This window comes from Phyllobates terribilis, unplaced genomic scaffold (genome assembly GCF_046119375.1).
Source record: "Phyllobates terribilis strain yellow unplaced genomic scaffold, ASM4611937v1 Scaffold_4__5_contigs__length_816908805, whole genome shotgun sequence".
Classification (NCBI taxonomy): Eukaryota; Metazoa; Chordata; class Amphibia; order Anura; family Dendrobatidae; genus Phyllobates; species Phyllobates terribilis.
In genome coordinates, this window is record NW_027362764.1 from 680,677,103 (window position 1) to 680,691,822 (window position 14,720).

At 42.1% G+C, this 14,720-nt stretch overlaps 4 pseudogenes; all 4 read right to left on the reverse strand.

Annotated features, from left to right (window-relative positions):
- Positions 1-913: 913 nt before the first annotated feature.
- Positions 914-1,033, reverse strand: LOC141267896 (5S ribosomal RNA; annotated as a pseudogene).
- A 620-nt stretch (positions 1,034-1,653) lies between these two features.
- LOC141269294 (5S ribosomal RNA) lies at positions 1,654-1,772 on the reverse strand (annotated as a pseudogene).
- Positions 1,773-2,714: 942 nt separating this feature from the next.
- LOC141267721 (5S ribosomal RNA) lies at positions 2,715-2,834 on the reverse strand (annotated as a pseudogene).
- Positions 2,835-4,349: 1,515 nt separating this feature from the next.
- On the reverse strand, positions 4,350-4,469 carry LOC141269143 (5S ribosomal RNA; annotated as a pseudogene).
- Between the last annotated feature and the right edge of the window lie 10,251 nt (positions 4,470-14,720).

Sequence of the window (14,720 nt, forward strand, 5' to 3'; positions counted from 1 at the left end):
TATCGAACATAACCTCGAACAGCCGAATTTTTCTCAAATTGTTCGTGTTCGCCGAACGGCTCGAACACCGCCCAAAACAGCTCTAATTTGAGATTGGCGAACAGTTCGAGTAGAACAACGCTCATCTCTAGACACAACGCCCCACTCAGAGCCGCTGAGCTCACTGATCGGCTGCAGCGCTGTCGACGGAACGTCAGCTTCACGGCCAATACCACAGGCCGGAAGCAGAGGCGAGACTCACCGGTAGACACGGGTAGGGTGAGCAGAGCGCGGTTAGTTGCTTTCTAATAGCCTGCAGCCGGGGATTAACTTTTAATGAAAGGGAACAATCCCTTTGACTGTCTGCAGCGCGCCACACCTAGGAAGTGCACTCTCACACACAAGCCAGCATGCACACGTGCTCGCACGTGACAACACCCCCTATCTGCCCCTACAACCTCTCCGTCACCATGCGTCAGAATCTCCAGCCTGTTTTATGATTTCAGGGCCCTAGCAGGAATCACCCCCCCCTCCCCAATTCCTTCCTTGCACTGAGGTTAGCTCTTTGTCAGCCGTCTGGCTTGGTTACACAAGCTTCTTTGCAGAGAAACATGTTACTTCTGCTGGCCCTCGCTAGGCGGCAGGCATCCAAAACCTTCCCTGGGCACCTGCTGAAAGCCTGGCCCCTTCACGGCCCCGGGTGCTTTTAACGCCATCATTTCCACACGGCGAGCTGCGGATTCAATAAGCACTCCTAGCCGTGGCAAGGAGCTCGGTGTCAGGCCTGCGTGAAGGCGGCGGGCTAGCGTACTTAGCTGCCAACTGGCTCAGAGGCCTTGGGGCTTCCATCATCTAAGTTACTTAAGGTGGGTGTCCGGCAAGGCACCGTTCCATGCTAGCCGAGCTGGGCAGTAGGGCAAAACGTCATCAAAATGGTCTACAGCACCCGGTGTTCCCAGGAGGTATCCCATCCAAGTACTGTCCGAGCCCATCCCTGCTTTGCTTCCGAGATCAGACGAGATCAGGCATATCCAAGGTGGTATGGCCAGTAGACGCTACTCGATTCATCGCCTGGCCAGCCTTTCTCAGGATCGCTTGGTGGCGAGCAATCTGGCCGTGACGGGGCGGCCTCCGAAGGGTCCATGCAAAGGCTGTGCCGTCCCTACAGGTGTGGTTTGTTTAGCAGTGATTCACCCGCCGCATCAGGTGTCTTCAAAAATGTCTCGGCGCAGAGTCACCTGCAGGCTAAACCCTTCATCGTGGAAATGTGACAGAAAGAGCAAGCTGGACCCGTAACTTGGGGGCGGAGCGAGACATCCAGGGGTGAATGAACGAAGAGGGTGAGATGGTTGCCAGTGACTTTGAGCTGCTCTTCAGGGTTGAGGGTCATGTTGCCTGCAAAGGTCTTCTGCTTGGTGTTACCGGTGATTGCCTCCAGCCACGCGGGAGATGCTGGTCCTGGTGAAAAGGAGCCTAGTATTAAAAGTAAAGAAGCAACAATGCTGGAGGCCCACGGTGATCAGAAGGATGCTGGTATTTTGCAGAGATGAAATAGCGCAAGAGAGAAAGCAAATGAAAAAAAGAAAAGAGAATGAATGTGTGCACTTGTGAAAGGGAATAGAAAAAAGGCACAGAAAGAGTGCCCCCTGCTGGTGGAAGGAAAGAAAAAGCAAAAGCCTACAGCACCTGGTAGTCCCAGGTGGTCTTCCTTCCAAGTACTAACCAGTCCCAACACTGCTTAGCTTCCGAGATCAGACGAGATCAGGCATGTTCAGGGTGGTGTGGCAGTAGGCAGAGACAAGCCTCTCACTTGCTGCTTTTCTACTTTGAAGTCTGGCTGCCGGCTGCCCTTTCCAGGGCTCAGCAAGACCAGGTCCTTTTGTGCTTTCTCTTCGCTTCAATTTTTTTACTGGCTTCCTTAAAAGGTCTTGTAGACACAACGCCCCACTCAGAGCCGCTGAGCTCACTGATCGGCTGCAGCGCTGTCGATGGAACTTCTGCTTCACGGCCAATGCCACAGGCCGAGAGCAGAGGCGAGACTCACCGGTAGACCCGGGTAGGGTGAGTAGAGCGCGGTTAGTTGCTTTCTAATAGCCTGCAGCCGGGGATTAACTTTTAATGAAAGGGAACAATTCATTTGACTGTCTGCAGCGCGCCACACCTAGGAAGCGCACTCTCACACACAAGCCAGCATGCACACGTGCTCACACGTGACAACACCCCCTATCTGCCCCTACATCCTCTCCGTCACCATGCGTCAGACTCTCCTGCCTGTTTTATGATTTCAGGGCCCTAGCAGGAATCACCCCCCCCCTCCCCAATTCCTTCCGCACCTTCCTTGCCTTCCTTGCACTGACGTTAGCTCTTTGTCAGCCGTCTGGCTTGGTTACACAAGCTTCTTTGCAGAGAAACATGTTACTTCTGCTGGCCCTCGCTAGGCGGCTGGCATCCAAAACCTTCCCTGGGCACCTGCTGAAAGCCTGGCCCCTTCACGGCCCCGGGTGCTTTTCACGCCATCATTTCCACACGGCGAGCTGCGGAGTCAATAAGCACTCCTAGCCATGGCAAGGAGCTCGGTGTCAAGCCTGCGTGAAGGCGGCGGGGTAGCGTACTTAGCTGCCAACTGGCTCAGAGACCTTGGGGCTTCCATCATCTAAGTTACTTAAGGTTGGTGTCCGGCAAGGCGCCGTTCCATGCTAGCCGAGCTGGGCTGTGGGGCAAAACATCATCAAAATGGTCTACAGCACCCGGTGTTCCCAGGAAGTCTCCAATCCAAGTACTGTCCAAGCCCAGCCCTGCTTTGCTTTCGAGATCAGATGAGATCGGGCGTATCCAAGGTGGTATGGCCAGTAGACGCTGCTCGATCCATCGCCCATCCAGCCTTTCTCAGGATCGCTTGGTGGCGAGCAATCTGGCCGTGACGGGGCGGGCTCCGAAGGGTCCATGCAAAGGCTGTGCCGTCCCTACAGGTGTGGTTTGTTTAGCAGTGATTCACCCGCTGCATCAGGTGTCTTCAAAAATGTCTCGGCGCAGGGTCTCCTGCAGGCTAAACCCTTCATCGCGGTAATGTGACAGAAAGAGCAAGCTGGACCCGTAACGTGGGGGCGGAGCGAGACGTCCAGGGGTGAATGAAGGAAGAGGGTGAATGGTTGCCAGTGACTTTGAGCTGCTCTTCAGGGGGGAGAGTCGTGTTTCCTGCAAAGGTCTTCTGCTTGGGGTTACCGGTGGTTGCCTCCAGCCACGCGGGAGACGCTGGTCCTGGTGAAAAGGAGCCTAGTATTAAAAGTAAAGAAGCAACACTGCTGGAGGCCCACGGTGATCAGAAGGATGCTGGTATTTTGCAGAGATGAAATAGCGCAAGAGAGAAAGCAAATGAAAAAAAGAAAAGAGAATGAATGTGTGCACTTGTGAAAGGGAATAAAAAAAAGGCATAGAAGAGAGTGCCCCCTGCTGGTGCAAGGAAAGAAAAAGCAAAAGCCTACAGCACCTGGTATTCCCAGGCGGTCTCCCATCCAAGTACTAACCAATTTTTTTGCTGGCTTCCTTAAAAGGTCTTGTAGACAGAACGCCCCACTCAGAGCCGCTGAGCTCACTGATCGGCTGCAGCGCTCTCGACGGAACGTCAGCTTCACGGCCAATGCCACAGGCCGGTAGCAGAGGCAAGACTCACCGGTAGACCCGGGTAGGTTGAGTAGAGCTCGGTCAGTTGCTTTCTAATAGCCTGCAGCCGGGGATTAACTTTTAATGAAAGGGAACAATCCCTTTGACTGTCTGCAGCGCGCCACACCTAGGAAGCGCACTCTCACACACAAGCCAGCATGCACACGTGCTCGCACGTGACAACACCCCCTATCTGCCCCTACAACCTCTCCGTCACCATGCGTCAGACTCTCCTGCCTGTTTTATGATTTCAGGGCCCTAGCAGGAATCACGCCCCCCTCCCCAATTCCTTCCGCACCTTCCTTACCTTCCTTGCCTTCCTTGCACTGAGGTTAGCTCTTTGGCAGCCATCTGGCTTGGTTACACAAGCTTCTTTGCAGAGAAACATGTTACTTCTGCTGGCCCTCGCTAGGCGGCCGGCATCCAAAACCTTCCCTGGGCACCTGCTAAAAGTCTGGCTTCTTCACGGCCCCGGGTGCTTTTAACGCCATCATTTCCACACGACGAGCTGCGGAGTCAATAAGCACTCCTAGCCGTGGTAAGGAGCTCGGTGTCAGGCCTGCGTGAAGGGCGGCGGGGTAGCGTACTTAGCTGCCCACTGGCTCAGAGGCCTTGGGGCTTCCATCATCTAAGTTACTTAAGGTCGGTGTCCGGCAAGGCGCCGTTCCATGCTAGCCGAGCTGGGCAGTAGGGCAAAACGTCATCAAAATGGTCTACAGCACCCGGTGTTCCCAGGTGGTCTCCCATTCAAGTACTGTCTGAGCCCAGCCCTGCTTTGCTTCCGAGATCAGACGAAATCAGGTGTATCCAAGCTGGTATGGCCAGTAGACGCTTCTCGATCCATCGCCCGGCCAGCCTTTCTCAGAATCGCTTGATGGCGAGCAATCTGGCCGTGACGGGGCGGGCTCCGAAGGGTCCATGCAAAGGCTGTGCCGTCCCTACAGGTGTGGTTTGTTTAGCAGTGATTCAACCGCCGCATCAGGTGTCTTCAAAAATGGCTCGGCGCAGGGTCTCCTGCAGGCTAAACCCTTCATCGCGGTAATGTGACAGAAAGAGCAAGCTGGACCCGTAACTTGGGGGCGGAGCGAGACGTCCAGGGGTGAATGAAGGAAGAGGGTGAGATGGTTGCCAGTGACTTTGAGCTGCTCTTCAGGGGGGAGGGTTGTGTTGCCTGCAAAGGTCTTCTGCTTGGGGTTACCGGTCGTTGCCTCCAGCCACCCGGGAGACGCTGGTCCTGGTGAAAAGGAGCCTAGTATTAAAAGTAAATAAGCAACAATGCTGGAGGCCCACGGTGATCAGAAGGATGCTGGTATTTTGCAGAGATGAAATAGCGCAAGAGAGAAAGCAAAGGAAAAAAGAAAAGAGAATGAATGTGTGCACTTGTGAAAGGGAATGGAAAAAAGCCATAAAAGAGAGTGCCCCCTGCTGGTGGAAGGAAGGAAAAAGCAAAAGCCTACAGCACCTGGCATTCCCAGGCGGTCTCTGTTAAATGGTTAATTATGGAAATTCATTTGGAATGTTAATCGATAATCATTTTTCTGAGTTCTATGCCTCAGCCATCGTGTCTAGTTGACATGCGCTATTTGTGTGTGTATTTTTGGTTCACTACCATATGTAGAACAGGTGTCCATACGACTGGCTATAAAAGCCCATGGTACAGAAAGGGGGGGCTCTCTTGCTCTGCCCACCCCACAAGACACAGAATCTTCATGCTGAGAAGCAGATGACATGTAGGCCTGGACACATGCTGGACAAAGACATGATTTACCAGCCAGGATCCAAGGAAAGATGGGTGAATCTCAACAATTAAGCTAATTATGGACAAATGGACAATTAATTTATAACTAATTATTGTATGTACCTGCTGCAATCTGATTCTTTTTAATGGACAATCCAAGAATAAATAGATACATTTTTTTATAAGAATATCGTGATATTGATACTTTGAGAAGTCCTCAGTATAAAAAAATAATACAGGAAGAGTATTATTTTACAATGGTGAGCCAGCCAGTCCTGTTTTTTTGTTTTTTAAATTAAGTAAGAGAATTTCTTCCGTGAACAAGGGGGGAGTCCTGACGAGCTGAACAACTGTTGTTCACGTGTCAGTAAATTCACTAGTTTGTCACGAGAAGCAGAAAGGACCTACAGACTGAGGAAAGACAGGAAGCAGAGGTACTAACAAGGAACAGAATCACACACGAAAAGAATCAGACGAACTGAAGACAGGACGTGCTGATAAAGAGAAGCCAAGGAATCTTAAGGTAAGCAAAATATGGATATAATTTCTTCTTTAGCTAAACAAAGTAATATTAATTTCAAAGTTAATGTAGGAGATGACATAGAAGTTTTGTGGCTCAGTTTATACAAAGAATGTGAATTGCAGAATTTACAGTTAACTTCTAAATTGGTAAATAGAGACAAACAGAAATTGAGAAATATTCTACATTTGGTAGATTTTTTTCATAGTCTTGTGTTAGAGATTTCTAAGCAGGAAAATAGTGTAGAAGTTTCAGACGGTGATACTGATTCTGACTGTAATGTGGAAAATGAACAAGAAGTAAGACACGTGTCTATAACTGAAGGTGACCTTGGGTCTGACCAAGAGACGGACATACAGAAACCTGACATGACAGTAGACATGACTGACATACGAGAAACCGACATACTAGGTGATGTGGGAGGAGACGTGAGTGACGTAGGAGGAACGGACGTACAAGAGCCACTAAAAATATCAGAGAATTCTGGAATTACCCAGGCTCAACTCCAAATTAAAATGAGGAAAAATTTGCTGAAATTATACAAAATCATGCCAAAATATGATGTCAAAATCCATGCCTGTAGAAATTCAGAGACATTTGAGAGCTTCTCTGATAAGTTTGATTTATCCAATGAGGAGAGGAATCAATTATTTAAAATATGGATTCCTGTGACATTGTCCAGACGTTTACATTTAATGCCCTGTGAAAATGACTCTCCTAATGGATGGGAAAATGATTCGGAGAGATTAAGATATTTGATTTATTGTGTCACAAAGGATTTTCCCAACATAGAAGATCTGCAGAAACTAAGGATTGGTAGGAAGGAATGTACATATACATTCATGTCCATATTTGAACGGTTGTACAAAGCTCTCATCAAAAATGGAAAAGTACAACATATGATAACAACTTTTGTACAAAAATTCAAATTCCTAAATTCAATTTCCCAAGTCATGGCATCACAAAAAAATTCATTATTTGAATGTGCGCAGATGCTGGATTTTGTTAGAAAACATGAGAATCGTGAAAAGAAAATAAATCAAGCTAAATTTATAAAACCAGGAAAGGTAAAATCTTACCAAAAGCCAATATCAAACTCTCCTAGACTGAGTCATCCCCATAGTGAACTCTATCAAATACGCAGAAGATTTCATATATGTTATAAGCCATATCAGCCAGTGCAAAGATCCATCTCTCCACAGAATGAGTTAATTCTCAGTCAGAACTGTGATTCTCTAAAAAGGAAAATGGCTGAAACTGATGGACAGAGACAGGTGAGACGACCAACTCAGTGACGTCATGGAATGTGGACAGAAGAACAGGCAGTTCTCTGAGGTTTTGAAGGATAGAAAAATGTCTTTCCTAAATAGGGCGTTCCTGGGGATATTTGAGAGAGACAGAAGATTTGGTTTAGGGAGTGGCTAAGGAAAAACTGCAATTATATTGTTGTATCAAAATGTAATACAATGTCTCAATATTTATTTATAATCTTATGCAGTAAAATTGTAGTTACATAGTTTCTAATAGTTCATATATATATATATATATATATATATATATATATATATAACACTTGTCTAAGTAGAGATTGCGTATAATTGTATTTATATATACGTTTATAAAATATATTTATATATATAAATTAATAAATTAGAACTTCATATATATAAATTTAAGTAGCAATATTTTGAATTACATTAGAACCAACCAATATATGTATAAGATATTTAAATAATTCTGTTTCTGTATGAATTTGATATTTAATTTTATTTTCTTATATTTCCTTAGAGTTTTCATTCCAAAGCAGGATTTGATCAAAGAACTCTAAAATGGATTTATTTCTTTATTCACACAGGAAGTGAAAAAATTGCATGATTTTATGTGTATAACATTTTAAAATAATAACAATATATCTAGTTGAACTATAATATATATGTAATACTTATTAATTCTTTTGTGTTGCTAATATTTTCTGTGCATGAAGTGTTCATGCAAATTAAAGTAGCTTTACAGCATGACGTGTGACAGATGCGGCCTTTGAACTTTGAGCTAATAGTATAGGATCCCATTCATTCTATTTTCAACTGATGTAACTTAAGACCGGGCAGCCAGTGAAAAAAAAATCTAAGACAAGAGTTTTTTCAAGTGTCTGAAATTCCAGTGACTTACTCTCATATTATATAATATGTACTTGGGGAATATTCAAAGAAATATAAAGATATTCAATTGATATGGCAATGCGCATTAATAAATTGGGATACAACAATTTTGGGTTAAATATTTATATATATATCTTAAACTTCATATGTGGAATGTTTGAGTTGAACAGATCTGTGAATGTCAGAGTGAAGGTGACAGATGAGTAAATCAGCAGCTGCTAAGTGTGATTGATGTGACAGAGGCCTCGTATGTTTGTATGTTTGAAAAAAAAAAATGTTTCTTTATGTGAAGGTACAAAAATATATTTAATTCTGAGGAAATTATAATACATAATTAGGTATTATCTACATATGTATATTTCTATATTTCTTTAATAATTATTATTTCTTGATTTAACTAATAGTGGATAAGGGCAACCACACATCAAAATGGTTTACAAAGCAAATTTATATTTAGAATAATTTTCCACATGATAATATTCTTGAATAACTATAATATTATTTTTAATGGTTACCTAAATAGGTACACACCTCTCTTTAGTCAAATCTATGCTACTCATCGATATGAAATTTATGCACAATATTTCTAGAAGAATAATTATTTTTAATTTGGTTCTGATATATACATAAATTTTATAAAATAATATTTTTGGTATTAAGGGGGAAAATGTGTTTTTGATCCTGATTACATAATCACTTTTGATCAATACTTATTTTCCACACATTTTAATAAAGAAGAAATAAAAATAAGGTACTATGGTATAATTAAGAAGGGTATTACATGCAAAGTTGCATAATTTAATATTTTTTGGTGGTACAAGATTATGACAAATATGAAATCATCCAGATAATGGAGATATAAGGGTATTTTTTATGGAGAATATAATTACTCTGCATTTGTCATTAAAATTTAAAGGCCTTATTTTTATTTTTATTCTTATTTTTACTCTTAATTTTATTTTTCATTTTTAAAATTTTATTCTTACTTTATACTTCTTATTTTTCTATTTTTTAATTTTTTAATTCTCATTTGATTTTATTTGAGTTCAATATCTCAATTGAGAAAACACATTAATATTTAATAAAGTAATGTCTAATACAAGAGTATTGCTTCATTAAATATATATTGCTAAGGAAAAAAATGTTTACATTTTCTGAGTAAACACAACAATTCATTCATTCATTTATTCATTCATTCATTCATTCATACATTCATATATTTATTCATTTTGGTTCAGGAGTATACATTCTTTGATATTATTGGTTTAATAAAGATATAAAAACTTGTTTTTTCAAAATACACTGACACCTATGGGTTGGAAAAGGTAATTACACCTATGACATAAAAATGTTCTATCATATGGAGAACTTGATTGATAATGAATTATTATCTATTATTGTTTATTATTCCAAACATAATTTATTTTAATATTTTGATAATAATTAGATGGATATTACTGATTGCTATGGTACGCTGTGATATTATAGGTTAGGAAAAACTGCCAGATTTGGTATCAGATTAGGGAATGAAGACTTCAATCAAGACATCGCAATTATGAATTCTATCTTAATAAAGACTTTTAATTTTTATAAATCAAAGAGATTCTCAAAAGTTACAAGAAGAAGCAACTGACATCCGGACGTCTCAGAAGGTAACAGGTGTGAATGCTGAGTGTTATAATAGACTGTGTCCATTACATACAATACAATTCACACCACTGATCACCAGGACGGCAGAGGACGATGATCCTATATGTACTGTGTTGTGTTTAAGTTTCATCACGTTCCAGTGGTTTCTTATCACCTGCAACGCTTCAATGAAAGCTGGTGAACAGGTAATACCTGGCATATGTGTCCTGTATATAAAGGACTGAGTACTGGTTATGGTGCTATATAAAGCAGGAAAGTGTCAAGTTAACCCTTGCTTTACTGACCAAAGACGTCACATCTGTTCCAAAAGTGACACGAGACCAGTGCGGACACACGGAAGATTCCAAAGACGATCCAACGTAGGTCCAGGTCACACTGCACAGATATTAAAGCTACATTTCATCCATGGACTTTGTTTTCTTATCAACTGACACACATGATCTTTCTAATAAAGAGTACAGTTTATGGACTGAACAATAATGAACACCATTATGGACTGTACAAAATCTACATGCTGTAATTTATTTCAAAGGAGTTTTCATCTAAAGAGTGTGTTATAAAAGAACCAAGAAGAAGACGAGACGACGACCCGATGACATCAGATGATGACGATTGAACCCGCGATTGCTTCAATTTAGATATAGGGAAGTATAATTATACATATTAAATGAATATTAGTCACGGCTTACCATAACATGAATTCACATCATTATATAGCAATAATCCGATATTGATACTATTATTATTATTATGGAAATTTAATGATATTGCCAAGGAAGAAGGAAAGAAAAAATGATTGATGAATGTATCTTCTTTTGATAAATTTCAGTTAAAGTCCTTTTAGTCTCAAAAAAGGGGGAAATGTTAAATGGTTAATTATGGAAATTCATTTGGAATGTTAATCGATAATCATTTTTCTGAGTTCTATGCCTCAGCCATCGTGTCTAGTTGACATGCGCTATTTGTGTGTGTATTTTTGGTTCACTACCATATGTAGAACAGGTGTCCATACGACTGGCTATAAAAGCCCATGGTACAGAAAGGGGGGGCTCTCTTGCTCTGCCCACCCCACAAGACACAGAATCTTCATGCTGAGAAGCAGATGACATGTAGGCCTGGACACATGCTGGACAAAGACATGATTTACCAGCCAGGATCCAAGGAAAGATGGGTGAATCTCAACAATTAAGCTAATTATGGACAAATGGACAATTACTTTATCACTAATTATTGTATGTACCTGCTGCAATCTGATTCTTTTTAATGGACAATCCAAGAATAAATAGATACATTTTTTTATAAGAATATCGTGATATTGATACTTTGAGAAGTCCTCAGTAGAAAAAAATAATACAGGAAGAGTATTATTTTACAATGGTGAGCCAGCCAGTCCTGTTTTTTGTTTTTTAAATTAAGTAAGTGTATTTCTTCCGTGAACAAGAGGGGAGTCCTGACGAGCTGAACAGCTGTTGTTCACATGTCAGTAAATTCACTAGTTTGTCACGAGAAGCAGAAAGGACCTACAGACTGAGGAAAGACAGGTAGCAGAGGTACTAACAAGGAACAGAATCACACAGGAAAAGAATCAGACGAACTGAAGACAGGACGTGCTGATAAAGAGAAGCCAAGGAATCTTAAGGTAAGCAAAATATGGATATAATTTCTTCTTTTGCTAAACAAAGTAATATTCATTTCAAAGTTAATGTAGGAGATGACATAGAAGTTTTGTGGCTCAGTTTATACAAAGAATGTGAATTGCAGAATTTACAGTTAACTTCTAAGATGGTAAATAGAGACAAACAGAAATTGAGAAATATTCTACATTTGGTAGATTTTTTTCATAGTCTTGTGTAAGAGATTTCTAAGCAGGAAAATTGTGTAGAAGTGTCAGACGGTGATACTGATTCTGACTGTAATGTGGAAAATGAACAAGAAGTAAGACACGTGTCTGTAACTGAAGGTGACCTTGGGTCTGACCAAGAGACGGACATACAGAAACCTGACATGGGAGGAGACATGACTGACATACGAGAAACCGATATACTAGGTGATGTGGGAGGAGACGTGAGTGACGTAGGAGGAACGGACGTACAAGAGCCACTAAAAATATCAGAGAATTATGGAAATACCCAGGCTCAACTCCAAATTAAAATGAGGAAAAATTTGCTGAAATTATACAAAATCATGCCAAAATATGATGTCAAAATCCATGCCTGTAGAAATTCAGAGACATTTGAGAGCTTCTCTGATAAGTTTGATTTATCCAATGAGGAGAGGAATCAATTATTTAAAATATGGATTCCTGTGACATTGTCCAGACGTTTACATTTAATGCCCTGTGAAAATGACTCTCCTAATGGATGGGAAAATGATTCGGATAGATTAAGATATTTGATTTATTGTGTCACAAAGGATTTTCCCAACATAGAAGATCTGCAGAAACTAAGGATTGGTAGGAAGGAATGTACATATACATTCATGTCCATATTTGAACGGTTGTACAAAGCTCTCATCAAAAATGGAAAAGTACAACATATGATAACAACTTTTGTACAAAAATTCAAATTCCTAAATTCAGTTTCCCAAGTTATGGCATCACAAAAAAATTCATTATTTGAATGTGCGCAGATGCTGGATTTTGTTAGAAAACATGAGAATCGTGAAAAGAAAATAAATCAAGCTAAATTTATAAAACCAGGAAAGGTAAAATCTTACCAAAAGCCAATATCAAACTCTCCTAGACTGAGTCATCCCCATAGTGAACTCTATCAAATACGCAGAAGATTTCATATATGTTATAAGCCATATCAGCCAGTGCAAAGATCCATCTCTCCACAGAATGAGTTAATTCTCAGTCAGAACTGTGATTCTCTAAAAAGGAAAATGGATGAAACTGATGGACAGAGACAGGTGAGACGACCAACTCACAGTGACGTCATGGAATGTGGACAGAAGAACAGGCAGTTCTCTGAGGTTTTGAAGGATAGAAAAATGTCTTTCCTAAATAGGGCGTTCCTGGAGATATTTGAGAGAGACAGAAGATTTGGTTTAGGGAGTGGCTAAGGAAAAACTGTAATTATAATGTTGTATCAAAATGTAATACAATGTCTCAATATTTATTTATAATCTTATACAGTAAAATTGTAGTTACATAGTTTCTAATAGTTCATATATGTAACGGGTCCGGGAGGCGGACTGTAACGGGTCCGGGAGGCGGAACCTCTGAGCTACTATACAAGGGGGCGGCCCTTGTAAGGGAGCGGGTGGCAGTCTCTGGGTGAACGGACAGGGAGTTACGGCAAGTGATCAGGGCAGTCTCTGGGTAAGGGGTAGGTACGACCTGTGATGACAGAGCCTCCAGGTAGGCTAGCAGGCAGATGGTAGATGTGTGCTCCCAGGTGAGCAAGCGAGAGTCTCTGGAATAGCAGGTGGTCACGGCACGTGACGGCGGAACCTCCGGGCTGGCAGGCAGGTAGGTAACGGAGAAGCGCTCCCAGGTGAGCGGGCAAGAGTCTCTGGAATAGCTGGTGGTCTCCGCACGTGACAACGGGACCTCCGGGCTGGCAAGCAGGCAGGTAACGGAGATGCGCTCCCAGGTGAGCGGGCAAGAGTCTCTGAGATAGCTGGTGGTCACAGCACGTGACAACGGAGCCTCCGGGCTGGCAAGCAGGCAGATAACGGAGAAGCGCTCCCAGGTGAGCGGGCAAGCTGGTCCATAGACAGACTGACCGGAGTAGTAAGGCAGACCGTCGGACCTCAGGCAAGCAGGCAGGTAGCTGATATGCGCTCCCAGGTGAGCGGGCAGGCTGGTCCTTTAGAAAGACTGACAGGAGTAGTAAGGCAGACCGTCGGACCTCAGACTGGCAGACAGGTAACAAGTATTCAGGCAGGAATCAGGCAGGTAACTGGCAGGTAACTAGCAGGAAACTGGCAGGTAACTGGCAACGGGACCTGAGGGCTGAAGCACAGGTGAGACACAGGTGCAAACAACATTGCTCGGGCACCTCCATTTTGGAGGAGGTGCCTTATATATGATGAAGTCCTCCGGCCATTGGCCGGGGACTCTTTAGGGCGGCGCGCGCGGCCCCTTTAAGAGGAGGGGAGCGCGCGCGCGCGCCCTAAGCACAGGGGCCGGGAAGGAGCGCGCGCTGAGAGCAGAGCAGGAGGAGGACGCCGGGACGGAGCGCGCGCTGACAGCAGAGCGGGGGGAAGATGCCGGGCACGGAGCAGAGCGGTGAGGGGAGCAGCGTCCCTGCCTAGCAGAGGGCAGGGACGCCGGCACTACAATATATACATATATATATATATATATATATATATATACACTTGTCTAAGTAGAGATTGCGTATAATTGTATTTATATATACGTTTATAAAATATATATATATATATTAATTAATAAATTAGAACTTCATATGTATAAATTTAAGTAGCAATATTTTGAATTACATTAGAACCAACCAATATATGTATAAGATATTTAAGTAATTCTGTTTCTGTGTGAATTTGATATTTAATTTTATTTTCTTATATTTCCTTAGAGTTTTCATTCCAAAGCAGGGTTTGATCAAAGAACTCTAAAATGGATTTATTTCTTTATTCACACAGGAAGTGAAAAAATTGCATGATTTTATGTGTATAACATTTTAAAATAATAACAATATATCTAGTTGAACTATAATATATATGTAATACTTATTAATTCTTTTGTGTTGCTAATTTTTTCTGTGCATGAAGTGTTCGTGCAAATTAAAGTAGCTTTACAGCATGACGTGTGACAGATGCGGCCTTTGAACTTTGAGCTAATAGTATAGGATCCCATTCATTCTATTTTCAACTGATGTAACTTAAGACCGGGCAGCCAGTGAAAAAAGAATCTAAGACAAGAGTTTTTTCAAGTGTCTGAAATTCCAGTGACTTACTCTCATATTATATAATATGTACTTGGGGAATATTCAAAGAAATATAAAGATATTCAATTGATATGGCAATGCGCATTAATAAATTGGGATAC